The following is a 15,182-nucleotide window of genomic DNA, read 5'->3' as shown; positions in this document are numbered from 1 at the left end:
GGGTGGGGGGCAGCAGGTGGGGGGCGCCCTCCTGGGAGCACTGGAGGCTCGAGGGGGCTGGGTGGCTAGGCTGGCGACAGGCGCGGTGTTTACCAGCTCTCTCTCTAGTTCGCCACCTCAGCCTGAGCCCAGCGCGGAGCCAGTCGCCTCCTGCTTGAAGATTCTGGTCACAGCTGGGGCTGGCTTTCTGAGGCGGGCGTGATCTTTCTCTTCCTACAGACGCCGCTCCCGCGACTGGCGGCCGCCAGCGCCGGGCACCGCCAGGGCAGGGCGCGAGCCGGCAAGAGGGCGCCCGGGCCGGCCAGTCGCCCGGCCCGGCCCGGCCCGGAGAGGCCCCGACAGTAAGTACCGCGCTCGCTGGCAGCCGGCGGCGGGGCTCGCCTGGGAAGCTGCGGAAAACAGGCGGCAGGCACTTGGGCGCGCGTCTCCCGTGAGGGAGGCAGGGAGGGCTTGGGGACCGAGGGCCAGACCCCCTCCCCTGAAAGAGGTCGGGGGGCGGCGTTCAGCGGTGGGTGGGGGGGCTCCTCCGGGATGAGCGCCCCACTGGGCACATGCACTCGCTGGCCTGGGGTGGGCGCCCTGGGAACCAACCCACGCGATCTTGCCCCCACCCTCCCTTGCCCCCACCCCACGGCCTGAGGGCCTGGCCCGGGGCCACCCACGAGGAAACGGCCCAGGCGGATGCGCGGGGCTGCGGGCTTGGTCTCCCGTGGAAAAGTAGCGGCGGAGCGGTAAGTTTTCTGCTGGGGAGAAGAGGGGAAGCGGAGAGGGGGGAGACAGAAGGAGCTAGCAGCGACCAGGGCTGCGTGAGGCGGGTGGGGCGGGGCAGAGGGCGCCCCCTTTAGGTACTCAGGCCTTGCCCTCCCTGCCCGCCGTCCGCCTACGACCCTGCCCACCCCCTCGGCCTTTCCCCCATCCCCCAGGGTTGGGGTTGGGGGATCTCGTTGAAAGTCTCTGGTGCTTTGAACGCACACCTCCTGCTGTCCCCGCTGGCCTCAAGACCCGGGGTCCTGTCCTGGTTGGCCTCCCCTCAAGTGGTCTACCCCTGGGTGGGGTGGGGTAGGCAGAGTGAGAGCTGGGCAAAGCTCCTGCAGGGCTGAAAAGAAAACCATCCTCCCGGGTGGCATAGCGGTGGTAGAAACCTAGGCCAGTGGGAATATGCTGGTGCCCCACTAGGGCTTTTCAAGATTCATGGGGTCTGAGATCAGAAGTCACTTAGCCCCCTCCTCAAAAAAGACCCGGATCTCCCTTCTGCACCTCCATTCCCAGTTGCTCACCTGGCCCAAGAGTAGTGATTAGAGATGTTCATGGTAGCTAGTTACTATGTGCCAAGCAGTGTGCCAATCTTCTGATGTGCTAAGAATGATCACCGTGTGACAGGAGCTGCCAATCACTCTGCGCTTTCTGTGTGCCAGGCATAAGTGCTTACATGTGTTGTCTGATTTCATCTTTACAATTCTGTGAGGTACTTACCGTCCTAATAGCCTCATTGTGCAGCTGAGGAGACTCGGGTGGACCCGACCAAGCCCACAGCCAGCAAGAGACAGGACTGGGTCCCAGACCCAGTCTTGTTTCCGCATCCCTCCTGGCAGCGACTCACTGCCATGGAATCCATTCTCAATTGTGGAGACCCTCTGGAACAGACTAGAACTCCCCCTTTCCAAGACTGTACCTCGTTATGGGAGTAGAAATCCTCATCATTCTCCAGAGGAGCAGCTAGTGGTTTTGTACTGCTGACCTTGAGGTTAGCAGCCCAATATATAACCTACTACACTATAGAGTTCCTCTTCACATAGGATAAATTGGCTTGAACTCCCAGCACCCGCAGCCAGTTACCCAACCGTCTGTCCTGTTCTCTGCACCCCCATCCCACCCCACCCCTTACACTAAGGAAGACATTTGTATCGGTTGATGAAGAAAGAGCTTCCTAGAGAGGATGGAGTGTTCTGCATGAATATGGATGTCGTTGGCAGCGTGAGTGACGTGCCTATAACATCAATAAGTTGTTCTGCTTTATAAGTTTTATTAATTAGACAACTGTCTGGTCTACTGGCTTGGAGTTATTAATCCAATATTATGGCTCTATCTGAGTAGCTATGTTGGGAATTATTTGCCAAACACTTTTTAACATGGTACTTCCGAGTGTCGGTTAAGGCCACCGCCCTCCCACCTCCTGGGAAGTTGGAGTGGGGGCTCAATAAGGGCTGTTAACAACAGGAACTGCAACCACTGTCTAAGTAAGTAGTGGTGGTGTGCCTAGTGAAATGCCAAACAGGAGTCCTGGGGCACAGCAGTCACACATTTGGCTGCTAACCATCAGGTCAGCAGTTCCAAACCACTAGCTGCTCTTCCGGAGAAAGATGAGGCTTTCTACTCTTACAGTTTCAACCTTGGAAATTCACAGAGGCAGTTCTCCCCTCTCCTACAGGTTTACTCTGAGTTGGCATCGATTTGATGGCAGTGAGTTTAAGTGCGATTCCCTAGAGCCTTGGTAGCACAGTGGGTTAAGTGCTGCGCTGTGAACACAGAGGTTGGCACATCGACCCACCAGCCTCCAGAGACAGGTGAGGCAGTCTACCTCTGGAAAAACTTCTAATCTCTGAAACCTTATGGGACAATTCTACCCTTGTCCCAATGACTCGATGACATCCCTATAGGATTGCCTCTGTGAGCTGAAAAGGGAATGTGGCCAAGACATTCAGGGATGTTCCTAGGTCCACGTTTGGCCCCAGAGTCGAGTTGTTTGTAACTTCTGGCCATTGGCCCCTGCCCGTTCACAGAGTTAGCTGCACGCAGACCTCCTCCTTCACTTTGCGCCTGCCATGGTATGGGAGCTTTGTGACTTCAGTCTCAAGTTACTATGGCTCCATCTGTGTGCATCTGGGGTAATCCACCCTTCCAGCCCCTCCCATGAGAGGGGAGCCTTCCAGATGTAGCTGTCAGATGCTCCTTAATTAAAGTGGTTGCTATCCCCACTGCTGGGTTGTGTCCCTGTAGCATTTTCTGAGTCCACTGAATCATTTCATCTGAGGGCAGAAAGGGGTTGATGAATTATGCACTCTGCCTTCATTCCTGTCACCAGAAATTACAGCTGTCTTTCACGTTTGTCTAGGGTGTCCTGGCAGCCCCGTCATTAAAGCTCTCAACTAGCTAAGCCAAAGGTCAGCAGTTTGAACCCACCAGTCACTGGGTGGAAGATGTGGCAGTATGCTTCCGTAAACATTACAGCCTGAAGGCCTGGCAATTCCACTCTGTCCTACAGGGTTGCCATGAACTGGAATTGATTAATGGCAGTGGGGTTGGGTTTTTTTGTTGTTGTTTTTCAGCTTTGTCTGATTTTGTTTTATGATTTCTTCTTTGTGTTGCTGTGGCATAAACACCGTAAATACGGAGGTTTTCTTCTTCATGGAGCCTTCCTTATTTGGAGTTGGGTTGGGCCGTGTTTACCATTCCAGAAATGGATCGCCCTGCTCTGCCTTATCCATATGATGGACCCCTAGTCCTCCTCACGAATCAGCCAGGCCAAGGGAGGTACATGCCCTGTTCCCCGTCTTTCTAGGAGCCCAGGTGGCCCAACCCGTTATGTGCTCAGCTGCTCCCTGAAAGGGTGGTTCAGACTCGGCCAGCTTTTACAGGAGAAAGATCTGGTGAACTGCTTCTGTTAGGCCATAGCCAAGAAAACGCTCGAGGGGCATTCTGCTGAGTTTTGGGGTTACCATGAGTTGGAATAAGGAGCTCTGGTGGCTTATGAGTTGGACTAGTAACTGCAAGCTGAGCAGTTTGTACCCACCAACCACTCTGAGGGAGAAAGATGAGGCTTTCTGCTCCCATAAAGATTTGGAGTCTCGGGAACCCACAGAGGCAGTTCTCCTCCGTCCTGTAGGGCCACTGTGAGTTAGGACCCTTGATGACAGTGAGGGTGGGTTGGTTTTCTTGAGATGAGTTAGAATCCACTCGGCAGTGAGCTTGGTTGTTGGTTTATGAGTCATCGAAAAGGCATCCAACTTGACTCTACTCGACCCCTCCCCTTAGCACCCTTTAAGGGGAGAAACAGACCAGTCTACCTGTGTCTCCCCAGTACCCACTATAGTACCTGGCACATCATGGGTGCTCAGCTCAGCTTTTGTTGAAGATGGAGCTCCTTGTGTGTGAGTCAAGAAATAGACAAGTTACAGCCTCTGAAACCCACAGGAGGGGGGAAACCCCACAGGGGCAGTTCTGAAAGGGTCTCTGCCATTATTTCCCTTGTCAAGGAAAGGGAATGGAGAGGGTTCACCCTAGTCTGCAACACAGAGTCCCAGCTCTGTGGATTTTAATCATCGGAGAAATTAGAAATTACTCTATAATACCCAAACCTGAATGTTTGAGGGGAAAGGCTTGTATGAATAGAATGTTCTGGTAACTGAGGATTAGGCCCCGCCTCTTACCCCAAATAATTTTCCCTTAGTTTTTTGGATTCTTTCTAAAAATGCCTGGGTCTACTTTAAAAGAAAAAGAAGCGCGAAAGGAACGGAAAGGAAACCCTAGTGAGTCTAGGGTCTTTCAGCACATCTTGCCTCCAAGAAGGAGTCTTCAGGGTCTCAGGATTTCCTAGGCCTCCGGCTGCCAAGCAGACTGCAAGAGAAGGATGTATCCTGCTCTTCTGTTTCTGGGCTGCCCCTAAAGCCAAAGAGAAAGCTGCAAGGCACGTGAGATTGACTGTTATACCTCCCACTCACCTCGAGGACACACACAGTGGGGCGGCTCCACAGCAAAAAGCTTGGGGAAGTATCTGGGTACTAACAAGGGCCTTCTGTGATCATAACTCAGTGTGCGCTTTTGTGCTTATGTGGAGGGTTCCCAACCTCACACTCCCTTTGCTGACCCCATCGTAAGAAAGGCCTTATTATCCCTTCCTCCCTCTTAAAAAAAAACCCAAAAAACAAAACCCAGATACAGTTAGGCAGCCTGAAAGGTATCCCATTGCTCTGAGGCTGCAGGTAGCATCTCTGGACACTTCCAGACTGGGTGACACCAGTTGACCAGCTCTCTGCTCACCTGCCCTCTTCTGGATGGTTGCCCCTTGTTCTGGACTCCCGAATATAGAGCTTGAAGGTTATGCACAAGGAGGAAGCCGCCACAGGGATATCCTTCACAGAAAGAGGAGGTCAGCCTGACTATGGCTTGGTCCAGCTTCGGAGCATCAGCTACTACCTCCATCATCTCAGACAAACCTGGGGAAGGCCAGATGGATACTTAACCAAAACAGTCAGTTCGGCGGGCCTTCGTTTGGTCCAGTTAGGACTAGTTTTAGGGGGCCTGGTTGTGTACAGTGATTACGCATTCAGCTGCCAATCAAAAGGTCAGCAGTTTGAACTCCTTGGCCACTCAGAGGGAGAAAGATGTGGCAGCCTGCTTCCATGGCCGATAGCCTTGGCACAGCCCTGTGGGCTGCCCCAGTAGAGCCACTATGAGTTGGAATGGATGGGACTACAGTGCATTTTCATTTCATAACTAAATTCATTAGCCTTTCTCCTCACAAACCCCCTTCAACAAGAGGATCTTCCTTACAGCTCAGCAGAGTCAGACAGATGGGAGAAGCAAGGGAGAAGCCCACTCAGGGTCACCTCCGTATCACTTCTTACTTTGCTGCTCCCCGGCAGCCTTCTTCTACCACTCAGGCTGTGTGATCTTCATGCCTCCCGTCCTGTCTCTGGGCCTGCCCTCTGGGCTTTCTCCACCATTCCCTGCTTCCTCACACCGGGCCCTTCCTGCAGCCCCCAGCTGCAGTCCTCCTCTAGAACGCCTTCCACTGCTGCTTTGGGAAATCAGCTGAGGGTGGGCAAGGCTTGAGGTAAATACCTTTCATGATCCTTGCCAACTGATATTCTCCGGCTGTTAGGCCAGAGTCAGGGATTGGCTGCAGCCAAGGCTAATGGGCCAAGCCACTGAGGCCTAGCAGCCTCACTCACAGAGAGGAGGGGATGGCACAGCCAGCCAGCTGAATAGGCCCTCATTTGGCTTCAAGAGGCTTTGCCCAGAGCCCTGTGCAGATGGCGCCAGCCAAGTAGCCCCCAGAGGGGCGCTATTTGAGCCCTGGGTCTTTGGCTGCTGGAAGCAGCTACTTGTTAGGAAGTTCCCAGCCCCTCTTGCTCACACCTGCTCCCCCTAGTTGGCCTCCAAGCTTTGTTTACAGTTCAGCTCTTGGCTGACTAAAAGCTGGGATCCAAGAGGAGAGAGGTCTAGGTGGGCAGGGACCCTCTCCCGGCTTTGCATTCTCTGGCGGAACTCCAAAGCCCAGCTTGGTCTGGGAGAGATGTGTTCACTGAGGGGAAGACTCCAGGCCTGCTGCTCCCTTCTCTGCCAACTCTTACTTTTCCCATCCTGACCGTTCCCTCCCACCTTCTAGAATTCTCTCTCCTTCCTTTTTTTTTTTTTCCCTTTTTCTTCACCTCATTCGCTCTCACAAGAAAAATACAGTTCTGGTGGCTGTGAATTGACTTAAGGTCGGATGGTGACTTGATCTCTCGCTCATGCTGTTTCACTTTGCCCTTGGCTGCCATGTCCCCAAAAGAGCCCTGGTTTACGAGTTGGACTGCTAACCACAAGGTCAGCAGTTCAAAACCTCTAGCTGCTCTGTGGAAGAAAGCTTAGGCTCTCTACTTCTGTAGAGAGTTACGGTCTTGGAAACCCACAGGGGTGGTTCACCACTGTCCTGTAGGGTCGCTGTGAGTCACAGTTGCCTCCGTGGCAGTAAGTTTGGCTAAGCTTCAGGTATGAAACAGGAAGCAAGGCAATCAGGCTATCTGCATGGCACAGTAGCAGTCTCCTTGCTAAGAACTGTGTGTGCTTTCCCCCAAAATATGTATTGTAAATCCCAACCTCTATGCCTGAGGTTATAATCCCATTTAGGAATGGGTTGTCATTGATATTAACTGAGACATATTTGTATAGAGTGTGTCTTGAGTCAGTACCTTTTGAGATATGTTGTTGTTTTTGTTGTTGTTAGGTGCTATGGAATTGACTGCAACCCTATGCACAACTGAAGACAACACTGCACAGTCCTGCACGAGCCATCCTCCCTGTAGTTCCTTATGCCTGAGCCCACTGATGCAGCCACTGTGCCAATCCATCTCATTGAAGGCCTTCCTTTTTTTGGCCTCCCCTCCACTTTACCAAACACGATGTCCTTCTCTGGGGAATGGTCTCTCCTGACAGTATGTCCAAAGTATGTGAGATGAAGTCTTGCCTTCCTTGCCTCTAAGGGGCACTCTGGCCTTACCTCTTCCAACACAGATCAGTTTGTCCCCTTAGCAATCTATGGTACTTCCAATATTCTTCTGTAGCACCACAATTCAAATGCATCTATTCTTCTATGATCTTCCTTATTTCATGTCAAACTTTCACATGCATATGATGCAATAGAAAACACCATGGCCTGGGTCAGGCACACCTTAATCCTCAAAGTAGCATCCTTGTTCTTCAATGCTCTATGGATTTACCTAATGTGCAGACAATTTACCTAATGCAATACATCTTTTGATCTCTTAACTGATGCTTCTATGAGCATTGATTGTGAATCCAAGTATGACAAAATCCTTGACAACTTTAGCTTTTTCTCCATTTGTCATGATGTTACCTATTGGTCTAGTGGTGAGGATTTGAGTCTTCTTGACATTGAGTTGGAATCCATGCTGAAGGCTGCAATCCTTGATCTTCCTCAGCAAGGGCTTCAAGTCTTCCTCCCTTTCAGCAAGCATGGTTGTATTATCTGCAAACCTCGGGTTGATAGTAAACCTTCCTCCAATCCTAATGCCACATTTTTCATCATATAATCCAGATTCTCTGATGATTTTGTCAGCATCATTTTTGAGATATAAAAAAGATTATTTTGAGCTACAAAAAAGATTATAAGAATCTTTTATTTAGAGAGAAGCAAGACCCACTTTTATCAATGAGTTATGACTGTTAATGAATAGAGAGAGGAGGAGGAAGAGGCCAAGCCACATGAAGATCTTTTAGGACTAGAAGATCAGAGGAGACAAGGACCTTCCTCCAGAGCCAACGGAGAGAAAATGCCCTCTCCTGGAGCCAGAACTCCAAATAATGACTTCTAGCCTCTGAAACAATAAGAAAATGAATTTCAGTTTGTTTCAGCCACCCGCTAGTGGTATTTCTGCTAGGGTAAAGCAGCCCTAGATAACAAAGTTCTCACTCACTGCCATCAGGTTGATTTTGACCTATAGTAACCCAACAGGACAGGGTAAAACTGCCCCTGTGGCTCATCTCTCCCCCGGAATGGCTGGCGGTCTACGAACTATTGACCTTGGGGTTAGCAACCCAACGTATAACCACTATGCCACCAGTGCTCCTGGATAACAAATATACAAGGAAATGAATTTCTGTCTGTTAAAGACAAGCAAAAGGGACAGAAATACCCCTTTGTGGTATCTCTGTTATAGCAGCCCAAGCTACCAAGGACAACATCACCAGAGACGTCTGACACCAGGAGGCTCTCATGACAATGTAGCCTTTTAAGCAGTCCTTGGCTTTAACTTTTGGGAGGTCTTGACCTCCCAAAAGCTAAAGCCAAAGTCCCTGGGTGGCACAGTTAGCACCTGTCTGGTAACTAAAACAGTTTGAACCCCCCAGTGGCACCATGGAAGAAACAAGCCCGACAATCTGCTTCGAGAAGGGGCACAGCCAAGAAAGCCCCACGGGGCAATTCTCTGTAACGCAATTCTCTGTAATGCATGGGTCTTCTCCTAAGTCATAAATCAGTCACAAACACAGCATCAACAACAAACAGCTAAAAGCAAACCGCCATTGATGGGCACCACTTCTCTTCGGTGCTTGCCTTCCCCCGAGCCTTCCCCTTCTCCTCGGTGGCCTCCTGGGTGCTCCTCTCATCTCAGCCCTTCTCCTCCGCCCTGTTTTCCCAGCCTTGCTTCCCCTCTCCCTCTTGGCTCAGTCCGGCCCCCTTTCCTGCTCAGCTGGCTGCCCCTCTTGCTTGTCTTTCCTTGCATTGTTCCTGTTCCCACCTCAAGCTCAGTCAGTCTCGATTTGTCTCTGTCTCCATCTCCAGAAGTATTTGATGTGGTGCATGGAGGGCGGAGGTGGGGGTGTCCAGGACTCCTCAGAGTGACATAACAACTCCTTCAAGCTCCCATGAATCTTTGATGGCTCCAGTTCCCCCTCAGTGCCTCTGCCAGGGACAGGTGACCATGGACTAACAGTCCGGGATCTCCCCACAAACTTCACCATGGCTCAGTAGCAGCAGCTTCACCCCTTGGGACCCATGGTGCCATATGGCATCAGTCTCACATCTGGCCCAGGCCTCACATCTGTCAGCAGGCTGGCAGCCCCCACAGGGAAGGTTCGGAGCATGACCAGGTCTGTTGGACACCATGTCTCAGTCTCCTTGGATGGGTGGCCCCTGAGGGGAGAAGTGGGAAGGGTTACTGCCCAAAGGGCTCTTGGTTGCGGTTACTTCTCAGGAGCCTCGTGGAGGGGGTGTCTCATAAGGTGACTCTGGGCTCTCAGGTACTTGTGGAAGGACAGATGATGGCTTGACTTCTCTGCCACCTCCCCTATGACCTACTAGAACAGAGTGACAGGTGTCTCCACTCTCATCTACTGCGAACAAACAACGGTTTGGATAAAAAGAGAAAAAAAATCTAGACACTAGCAGATTCCAGACAATGTCTCTCCAAACTCAGGAAGTTGTGGGGCTATCAGGGCCTGGAAAGGAATGAGGGAAGGAGCCCTAATAAAAGAATCAGAGACTCTCAGGAGTAGGAAGGGCCATCCAAGGACATCTTATTCATCCTCCTGTATTTTGCCATTTGGAAATGCTAGTAGTTGCAAGAAAAATTCCTTCCCGGGGTAGGAATGCCTATTGAATTTCTCACATGCAAAAAAAAACCCTAATGAGGCCTCAAGCTGCATTGCCTCCCATTTCTTCTGAGATGGTTGCCCTTTGGTATTCTTCCTTTGACTCCATTCCCTCCCCACTATTTTCTTTGACTGGAGATAATGGGGAGGTGCTTCCATGGGCCAGGCTCTCTTCCAGAAACCTGTTTCCCATAGGCAGAGACAGAATCAGTAGGCATTCGAAAGAGAATTACCTGGAATGGCCCAAATGATTCTAACCTCTTTCCCTCAACATCATCCATGCATTCAGTCACTTGGAAATGTTAATTAATTATTCATTTATTAAAGCACCTATGGTGGGCCAGGTAATATACTATCATAAGTATTGGGTGGCAAGAGGTGGGGGGGGGAGTGTAATTTTGAAGAAGAGAGAAAGACCCGTTTTCTACTCCCGTAAACGTGGAAACCCATGGGGACAGTTCCATCCCATCTGATGGAGTCATTATGAGTCAGCATCAACTCGATGGCAGTGAGTGTTGAACAAAAGACAAAAGAGTCCCTACTGGTATGGGGTATACAGACAAATAATCCCACGAATGAATGACTATCCAGCTACAAAGGTTGTGCTGAGCCAGTCTCATGAAGGAAGTAAACAGGTAGCAATAATAGAGGATCACAGGGTCATAAGAGGAAAGGCCTTTATGAGGAGGTGATATTGAAGTGAATAAGGAGGGAAACCCTTGTAGCATAGTGGCTACACGGCGGGCTGCTAACCCACAAGGTCAGCAATGTGAAACCCCCAGTTGCTACTCAAAAGAAAGATGAGGCTTTTCTGCTGCAATAATGAGTTACAGTCTCAGAAACCCACATGATCAGTTCTACCTATGAGTCGGCATCGACTCGATAACAGTAAAGGCATACGTGAAGAAACATCTGAATGGGAAACATCTGAAGGCTTGTAAGCAGAGCAGTGACAGGATCTGAATTGGAATTTTGTAATATCTATAGAAAACAAAGAGGAGGCCCGGTGGAATAGTGGGTAACGTGTTGGGCTGCCAACCACAAGGTTAGCAGTTGGAAACCACCAGCGCCTCCTTGAAAAAAAGATAAGGCTGTCTACTCCCATAAAGAGTTACAGTCTTGGAAACCCACAGGGGCACTTCTACCCTGCCCTGTAGGGCCATTAGGAGGTGGAATTGCCTCGATGGCAGTGAATTAATATCTGTTGAGGCCAAACTAGAGTGGAGCAGTGGTGGATACAGGAGAACCAGTCAGGAAGCTGCTGCAGTCATCCAGGCAAGAGATGACTGATGGTGACTTGAAATGGGTAACTGTGCAGATGGAGAGAGTTGGTCGGATTCTGGAGGTGTTTGGAAGGAATACCTGGTGATGCTAACTGAGGGCTTGGAGGTAAAGAGAGAGGACAGGAATCATGAATGGCTCTCAGGTGTCTGGCTAGTGTAATTGAAGTGGAACATTGCCACGCACTACGATACGGAAGAATGAAGGAAGTCTAGGCTTGAGGGAGGAAACAAATCAAGAGTACCATTTTGGACGTGTTCCATCGGAGGTTCTTGTGAGTTCTAAACGTGGAGATGTCAGCGCCGGTCATTGGAATGCATGGGTTTGGGAGTGTACCAAAGAGGAGCAAATTCAGGAGTTGGCTACTGGTAAACCAGGTGCTCTCAAGTTGATCCTGACTCATGGAAACTCCATGTGTGCCAGAGTAGAATTGAGCTCCACAGGGTTCTTCATTAGCTGATTTCTTAGTAGATCACTCAATCTTTTTTCCAAGGCACCTTGGGGTGAACTCCAACTTCCAATTTTTCAGTTAGCAGCTGAGTGCTTATTGGTCTGCACCACTCCTGCGTGCAAATGCATTATGTGTAAAGCTAGGGTACGGCTGAGGTCCCCTCAAAAAGAATGTCCACAGAAGAGAAGTTTCTGGCACGGAGCCCTAAAAGCCTCCAGTACCTAATGCATCAGCAGAGGAGGGGTTGCCTACAAAGAAGACTAAGAAAAAGTGGCTAGAGAGGTTGGGGGAGAATCAAGAGATGGTTACAGGTTCCAAACAAACAAAACCCCCAAACCCACTGCCATCAAGTCCATTCTGACTCGTAGCAACTTTACAGAGCACAGTGGAATGGCTCTGTAGGGTTTCCAAGGATGTGGATTGTTCCATAAGCCGACTGCCTAATCTTTCTCCCGCCAAATGGCTGATGCCTTTAAGCCAACAGCCTTTCAGTTAGCAGCCCACCACTTAATCAACTGTGCAACCAGGGCTCGGAAGCCAAAGTGGGGTGGGGGTGGGGTAATATCACAAAGGAAGTCATGATCGACAGTGTTTGAAGCTCAGGGGAGGTTGCGTAAGGTAAGGACTGCAGCGCATTGGTTATTTTAGCCAGGGGTAACTTGTGATAGATGTGAAAGCCAATTTATACCGGGTTGAAGAGCAAATAGACGGTGAATAAATATGGTGAGATAATACATGTAGGCAATCTTTTTGAGGAATTTAGCTGTGAAGAGGAGCAGGGGAAAAAATGGAGCAGTAACAGAGAAATTGCGGAATAGACAGGTGATTTTTGTTTGTTAAGGACGGATGATTTCCATCGGCATGCTAGCATGATTCTGGAGTGGTAGAGAGATGGATGATTTGGGGAAGAGAATGACTGCCTCCAGGAGCAAAATCTCTGAGAAAATGGGAGAAGATGGTACCAGACCATAAATGGAGAGAATTGCCATTGATAAAATAAAGTCCAGTGTCACCATTTTCATAGCAGAGGAAAAGCATGGGTGTAGATGCAGACAAGGTGGTGGTAAGATGAGGGAAATCTCATGGGATGATTTCAGTTTTCTCAGTAATAACATGAGATGATGCCATCAACTGAGACTTGTTGGGAACCAGTGGGGAGGTGAGAAAGCTTGAGGATAGGTGAGAGAGATTGAGCAAAGAAAGGGAGCTATGAAATAAGCATCTTATCGAGTGAGGAAGTTGTAGCCAGATTGTCTTGAGAGTCCATAACATGCTTGAGACCTGATTTTAAAATGAAATCTGTGTGTGTGTGTTTTAATTTTCATTTAGCTCCTCTGGTGCCGGCACAGACAATGCATATGGTTGAATCCATCAAGGAGTGAGATTTTTCAAAGCAGATAGATAAGGGAGAAGGAAGCAAGGGAGTTGACAGTGTTTTCCAAGAGAAAGATTATAATGATAGGACCAGCTCTTTTAATCTGGACTTGAGACATAACAGCAAGAAAGGGTTTCAAAGAGAGTAAGAAAGTGAACGGTTAGGGGAAGGTGATTGGAAAAGGCCTCTCAATGGAAGTGACATTTAAACTGAAACCAGAATGATATCCCTGCAAAGAATAGGGGTAACCAGGGGGGCGATTGACGATGTTTTACTTTTTTTCCCCTATGGGTTATTGTTTTTCCTGCCTTTAGCTTGTTGTTATTGTTCCTTTTTTCTGTTGGTTTGTTGCTGTTATTGGTGTAGTTGGTCTTATGGGGTTTTGATTTTGTCATATTGTGGCTGGCTGCCAAAGTAAACCTGAGTTGTGCATATCCCATGGACATGCAGATGGATTCTGGGGCTCCTACTTAACTCTAGCCCAAATCCAAGAACAGTTAGTTCTGATAACATGGCCCTACTCAAAATAACTTTCATGAAGAGATCACTGAAGATAAGGGTGCTACAGCAAAGTGTGGTGAAAAAAGCAGATGGTGCCCGGCTATCAATCAAAATAGTGGTCATAAAGACTTGTATTCAAACAAGCAGCCATCTAAATGAGGAGTCAACTAACTCCACATGGAAGAAGCACACCAGCTTGTGTGATCCAACAGTGACAATTACAAAATTCAAATATGACAAAGGGAAAAGTATCATAGCTAAAATTATGAACAACCATTTGGTAGAAGGCCATGAAGGACATTGGGAGCCCAAAACCCATCTGCAAAGTACCTAGTTAGATTAAGCCACTGGCAGATTCCCTCTAGCCATAGGCAAGGATCGCAAACAGCCTTACTAGAAAGCACAGATCAAATCATTATAATCTTGATTATGCTGGATCAAACTTGATACTTGGTTAGCTGACCTCCCTATCGACCCAACCTGAATCTGTTCTAGGCCCAAATATCTCTTGTGTGTTCCATGACAAAAGCTTCTTCCCTGGCTTTTTAAACATTGAAGGTGGCCTTTTCTGTCTTACTCTTTATTTTTATTTTTATCTTTATATTATTATTTTATCCTTACCACTTTATTCCAATTTTGTTTTTTATAGTTTCTAATGAGTTTCCCAGTTTGTGGAGCACAGAAGGAATGGATAAAAAGAGCTTTTAAGGGATGTAAGGGTGAGGTGGGAGATAGGGAGGGTGAGGGGATTTGGGGAGTGAACAATGAAGGTGGGATGGGGGAGGGGGCACTAGAATGGATTGTGATTACACAACTCATTTTAAAGGCGATTTCACCATGAGGGAGGGTGTTCTACAATTGATTGCGGTAATGATTATACAATTCTTCTTGATATGATTGAAATATTGAATATTTGGATTAGGTGCCAATAAATGTGAGGAGAAAAAAAGAATGGAGGTAAGAGATTTCTAGGAAAAGGGAATTACCAAGTAAGAACAAGTGATCACATGTTATTGATTATTATCGTAGTAGAAACCCTTGTGGAGGTAAGCTGTCAGGATAGATGTTTTAGGAAATAATGGAATATTGATAATGGTGATTTGGGAAATTATGTGATATCTGATGGTGACCCAAAGTCTAGGTGTGGTGGTGATGGAAGCAGTATTGAGTTGAGTGGAACAATTAGTTGCTTAAGGCTGCCTCATCACCTAGTGCATGCTGAAACCACCAATATCAAGAATTGGAATGGACTTCCATGAGTAATTGTCTCCTTTTCCATGAGACCTAAAGAACTTGATGGTGCCCGGTTCCCATTAGTAACATGGAACAAAGACTCTAAAGGGATCCTTATCAACAAGAGGAAAAATAATTAACAGAACTTTGAATTCTCACAGAGTGCAGATTTTCTGGAGCCATGGTGGCTGGAAAATTGCCTGAATGTGTTGCCCTGAGAGAATCTTCAAACTTAAAACCAAAGACAGTCCCAGAAGTCTTTCTAAAACCAAACAATAGTTTAGCTTTATTAATTTAAAAAGTCTGCCTTAAGAAGTAGATAGACTTTGGGTCTCTACTTACGTCTTACCTCAGTACAAAAATGGTTTGTTCTAATAATGTGGCAATGTATGATACTCACCTTCGCGACACAATCGTTGAAGAGAAAGTGGGTGCATAAACAAACAAAGCAAATCTGAAGAAAGCTGA

The 15,182-nt window shown here is 48.4% G+C and overlaps 1 protein-coding gene across 1 annotated transcript in view; it reads left to right on the top strand.

Annotated features, from left to right (window-relative positions):
- Positions 1-276: 276 nt before the first annotated feature.
- FRMPD3 (FERM and PDZ domain containing 3) overlaps positions 277-15,182 on the top strand; it is a 103,658-nt gene continuing 88,752 nt past the window's right edge. The window contains exon 1 of the mRNA XM_075539228.1: positions 277-341. The gene's annotated coding sequence lies outside the window, so the exon portion shown is untranslated. The remainder of the gene's footprint in view (positions 342-15,182) is intronic.

Source organism: Tenrec ecaudatus, chromosome X (assembly GCF_050624435.1).
Source record: "Tenrec ecaudatus isolate mTenEca1 chromosome X, mTenEca1.hap1, whole genome shotgun sequence".
Classification (NCBI taxonomy): domain Eukaryota; kingdom Metazoa; phylum Chordata; class Mammalia; order Afrosoricida; family Tenrecidae; genus Tenrec; species Tenrec ecaudatus.
The sequence above is the reverse complement of the archived record's forward strand: the minus strand, read 5'-3'. Positions and strand labels throughout refer to the sequence as shown.